Below are 5657 nucleotides of genomic sequence, written 5' to 3' on the forward strand. Positions count from 1 at the left end.
AACCGGTCACCTAGGCCCAACTACCGAGGGAAGCCCAATCAGCCCAAGGTTAACCTAAACCTAGATTGACACGTTTCCCGAGGTTATAAATACCTCCCTTAATCCTCATTAAGTGAGATTACGCTAAAAACGCAGATTACACACATTAAACACTCTCACCTAGAGAGACCCAATCACTTTAATTTCCGCATTAATTACTCCTTAATCAAGTACTAACTTGACCGTCGGAGGCGGATCTCCAATCATCCGGAGCATCCGTTTGTTTTGCAGGTACAGGCGTCCGGTTCCAGTCTCGGAATTGTAACTCTCCCGCAGGACATCAGAAAACCCCGAAACAACAGGCTCAATAACTAATCTAGATTCACACAAAAAAAAATTCCCTTTCTTTTTTATTGGTCAAACAATGTCTTATCCAACAAAGAAGGAATAACTTACCATGAGCATACAACCAAGATGTTAGAAATGCACTAAACGTAGTATGTGTGTTAGACCCTTATAATTTAGGATGCCAAAACTCAAGCCATAGACAAGAACAATTTTACATAGTTTTATGGTCAGTTCCTGATTTATACAAATTATACCTTCCCCTGTTATACAAATTATGTAGAATCTAAACAAGCAACCCAATAAGAATTCCCAACTATATAGAAAATAGGAAGCATATTACAAGTGACATTACCTCTAACCAAGACAAAACTTCTACCTCCAGTCCACATACTCCACGACACCTACCAAACAATGCATTTATCTAATCAAAAATTAAATCTTTTCTAACAATTTAAACAATCAACACTATCCAATCTCAAATACCAAACTCTTTCAAAACAAATCAATAATTACAAGGGATACATTGAACAATATATACCTTATTCATCTTCTCAAAGGAAAGTAGGAAACAAACCACCATGAAACCCACCTTTTGATAGCCTCCCCTGCAACTGCAGCAAACCAATTAGGCCACCTAACATCAACCTTCTCTCCTTCTACAGACACCGGTATCAAATCGTCCCACTCGATAATGACGGAATACAAGCAATAAAATAAGGGTACCTCTCAAAAGTAGATGTTCTTAATCCTGGTTCACTATGAAACCTGAGTTTGCACTAGCAAGTAATTAAAATCAAACTTCCATTAAATTGAATATAATGAGTAGTCTATTCATGAATTGAATATAGCCTCGTCTGCCATGATTTATACACACAATATGCGCACAAAACAAGGAAAAAATAGCAGCACAACTTGGAACAAAATCGCACACAAACAGCAATAACTATTAACTCGGACTAAAACTGACACAGTTGCGGAAAACAGTCCAGTTTAATAGCAAAAGAACTCGAAAAATTCTGAAATTTTGCAGGAAGAAAGTAGACAAAATTTCACCCAAATTCAAAAAAAATATCACCTAAAAATACCTCGTAACGAAGGAGAACGAGCTTTCTGAAGTTAACCGAGCAAACTGATCCTCCGAGAACAAGTACGACTGATCAATAACTTTAAGGAGTTATGCACGCAATAAAATATCAAAATCTGGAAGTGTTGGCTATTGTTATTTAAAAGATACTTCTAGGTGCACACTGCATTGTGAGCTATCAAGCATTTTTCCCCTTCTTTTATAGTTCGAAAATTCGGTTCTGATTTTCATTTCTGAATTCAGTTCTGAAATTCGGCTCATGTTAATCTTCATGTCAATCTATCAATATAAAAGTTAAAAACTATAGGAAGATATTGAGATTCTAATGTATTCACCCTAAACAAACTTCATGAATTAAGGTTGAGCATCATTTACTTGCAATTCATAGCCACACCGCCGGTGAGTTGAAAATGCTACAATATGCTATTGGACTAGCAAGAGTTTCACGTGAAAACTTAAAAGAAACTTCAACAACCAAGAAAAGGAGAGGCCACAACATATGTTACCTCAAATTTACTTCGAATCTAAAATAAAACGCTACAACATTAACATCAATATCGGCATCATCATTAACCCAATATACGAAGAGGCTCCTGCCCAATGCAACCTAAGAATGTAAGAGGGACCTAGACAAACTATACACACAGGATTACACTTGTGATCAGGAAGCCATTTCCAAGCAATTCTAGCTTCAGTTGATTAGTCCAATTTACTAGTGATTACTCACATTTACAGAATAGTAGGGACTACAACATTTCATTATATATCTTCCTTTGTTTGATTCTCGTCTTTGATTTCAGATCATCATTTGACAAGTAACTGTCACTATATTACAATTCCACAAGTGTTGGTTCTAATATGTTTTTACAATAAATTAATTATGAATGAGTAGCCCACATTATCATTTAGTAGCCTTTGTATATGAACATACCGTAGCATTATGCAGGAAACATTTTGGTATCAAATTCCAAATCAAAAACAGATCATCAGTAATATGCAGGATTAAATACAACGACAGACACATATAACCATTCCACGATTGCATAATTACACATCCAAGCAGGCATGCACACCAATTCGATCAGGAACATAAAGAAAAATGATCATCTTTAGTAACCCTGTAATCCAGATTATAGCATATTTTGAACTAATAATGCATCAGATACCAGAACAAGCATATAATTATCCCTATCCCTATACATCTCAAGAGTCACATTCAGCCTTATCCATCAAACCATTGATCCAACAGTAAAAAATGAAAATTAAACAAATAAACAAAAAGTACCAAGACAAATTGAAAAGATGTTTTAAATCATCATAAACTTCGACAAATTCTAATGGTGCAATATCAAAGTAAAATTCCAAATTATATAATCAAATTTAACTCCTTCTCCATTTGTTTAATAAATTTGGGCTTTATTGGTTTTAAAGGGCGAAAAGAAGGCATGTCACATTGTCAATTTGATGTGAAATTAATCAGCTAACAAAATTCAATTCGATTTTTAGGGCTATTATTGAATTAAAAAAGGGGTAATTACAAGAACCCTAATTCGAAAATTACATACCTTTAAACCTCAATAGAAGCACTATTGCTGAACCCAAATTCGAAAATCAGCAAAGAAATTGTGAAAGAAAATTGTTGGAGAAGCTGAGGAGGAAGACGTTCGTCGTTATGGACGAGAACCTTGCAAGAACAAAATCGAAATTACTCAGCTAACTGATCAACAACAAAATTTAAAGGGAAAATTACAAGAGCCATAATTCGAAAAACCAAAACAATACTGAATGGATTGAGTTGTTTTTTTTTTTTTTTTTGGTGTTTAGAGAGAGCCACAAGGGCAGGGGTGAGAATCGATCCCAAGATTTCCTGAAATCGGACGGAAGCTCTAACCAAAACAATACTGAATGGATTGAGTTGTAGCAAAGGAGAAATTGTAAGAGGAAGAAGGAGTTTTCACCAATCGGGCGAGAAGTTGGAGCAAAAGGAAAAAAATAAATAAAAAGTTTCAGTCTTATGTTTATTTTCAGCGAGAATTTTTTCCTCTAACTTAAATAAAAAAATTAAATAAAATTAATAGGAATTAGTAATTTAATATTTATAATTGGTGTTTATAACTTAGTTACAAACTTTTGGTCAAAGTTTCTTTGACGGAATATTTGTAACTGGCATTTGTAAGCTAGTTACAAATGTTTTGGTCAATATTTTTTTGACTTAATATTTATAACCGACGTTCGTAAGCTAGTTACAAACTTTTTAGTCAAAACTTCTTTGACTTAATATTTGTAACTGACATTTATTTAGTCAGTTACTAATAAACTTCAAACAATGATAAACCACATATTAGTAACTGACATTTACTACGCCGGTTACTAATGTCATGAAATTTGTAACTGGCATTATCTTAGTCGGTTACTATTGATGCTTTCGTAACTAGCATAACATACGCCAGTTACTAATATGGCGTTACAAATAGCATTTTTTCTACTAGTGAGAATAAAGTAGAGGCCTAATATTAGGGCAGGTTCAATCTCTTTTAGGTTGGATTTGTACCTTCATCCCCGAACCCTTATTTGGTTCAAGACCTTATGGAGTTGACTATCTCTTGGATCGTTAAGGGGTGTAACCTTCACCCTGTGAATGGTTTACAAGTTCCTAAAACTTGTTGGCGACTCTTTTGCTCTATCTTCTTCCCTTTTGGACGCCACCGTACTTTAGTGTATGATCACAGTGGGGTTCAAGCTAGGGGTTAAGGCTTGAAATATTCCCTACAGTTTTTGGCGACTCCGCTGGGGAGGATTTCTATTTTAATTCCTGAATTTGTTTCGGCAATGATTTAAAATGAGTGGATGAGACTCGAAACGTTCTAAGTATTTCATGTGCGTAATTTTGATTAACATTATTGTCATATGCATAAAAAGATCTCATTGGAAAGACCATCCGTAATGAGTTTAAAACATAGGATTTTACACGTAGAAAATTTGAGAAATATCTTTCTTAACTAGGACCGAAATAACACCGCGCGAAACTGGAAAATTTTATCGAGCTCAGAAAGCTGCTGAGGCATGTGGGAAGTAGCGCCAATGACCAGAGCTTGGCGCCAGCATTTTAGCCGTAGCGCCAGACGCCAATATTGGCGCCAGGCGCTACAGTTAAAAGTTGGCGCCAGTTTCTGATTGATGGCGCCAACTTCCCCCAATACCGAGCCAAAAATATGCGCTCTAATTTCGACCGGTTTTTCGTATTGTTTGCTCGATCCTACTTCCTGATTGAATTTTTTCTCACTTTTCTGAAACCCATATGTGTTCTACATATGGACATAACCCTCTGGGAATTCATGCTCCATCTACCCGATTGAACGCTCCGTGCAACAAAGGGTACATCCGAGATTGTTGAATTCACCAAACCATGGAAGCGAGTTTTTTCTAAAACTCGCGGTGTCCCATCCACTCGCGTCAACCCTTCACGATTAGGCTTCCGCTTGGTGCATCCGGACAATTAACCATGGACCCTCTATTGACTAAACCATATCCCGAACTTTAGAGAACTAGAGCCATGGTTAGGTTGCAAATTCATTGCATCATATTGTGCCTACTTGACTAATTGTGCATTATTTGTTGTACATACTCTATGCGATTTTTCCTAACCGTTTGTTTGACTTGTGTTAAGACTAAATAAACTGATTAATGACTAAAGGACTTTGTTTAATTAATTAATTAATTAATTTGAGCTAATAAATAAACATAAAATCGAGTCATAGTTCCTTTAAGTCAACCCGGATTTTTATTCCCGTATACTGCACAAACGTCAACTTGGTTTGGTCATAACCGGAGTTCTAGGAAGAACTACGAGTCGTACAACCTATGGATCTGTAGCCCCGAGTTTTATCTTTAATTTGGCATTGGTTTCATCCAAATCAGAGTCACATATAAAAAGTTATGACTAAAATACCACAGTCTGTCAAGTTTAATGCATATATGTGAAGTCTTAACTTAGTCGTTGCTTGAGTCTAGTCACATAATCTAGCCACATGGTCATGACACGAATCTTAACTTATCATATACACTCACTAGTCTTAGCACACACTTTGAGTATACATCACCGTGACCATGTCTTAGGTTCATTCATGAGTCGATCTTTTCGTCATTTGAGTGGGGGTACATCCTATTCCTAATTCTTCATATCCCTCCATCTACATCTTTTTTCTTCACATTCTATTCAATATTTCTTCACTTCCTCCATCCATTG

General features: G+C 35.9%; 1 long non-coding RNA gene across 2 annotated transcripts; it reads right to left on the reverse strand.

Moving 5' to 3' along the window:
• Nucleotides 1–481: 481 nt before the first annotated feature.
• On the reverse strand, nt 482–3594 carry LOC110712686. Of its 2 annotated transcripts, XR_002509668.1 has the most exons (4): nt 3162–3594; nt 1413–3095; nt 866–1103; nt 482–728 (listed from the first exon to the last, which is right to left on the reverse strand). It is a non-coding gene; the product is annotated as an uncharacterized LOC110712686 (long non-coding RNA). The 2 variants fall into 2 exon arrangements; XR_002509667.1 differs by having other exon boundaries at nt 866–3095.
• Between the last annotated feature and the right edge of the window lie 2063 nt (nt 3595–5657).

Source organism: Chenopodium quinoa, unplaced genomic scaffold (genome assembly GCF_001683475.1).
Source record: "Chenopodium quinoa cultivar QQ74 unplaced genomic scaffold, ASM168347v1, whole genome shotgun sequence".
Taxonomy (NCBI): domain Eukaryota; kingdom Viridiplantae; phylum Streptophyta; class Magnoliopsida; order Caryophyllales; family Amaranthaceae; genus Chenopodium; species Chenopodium quinoa.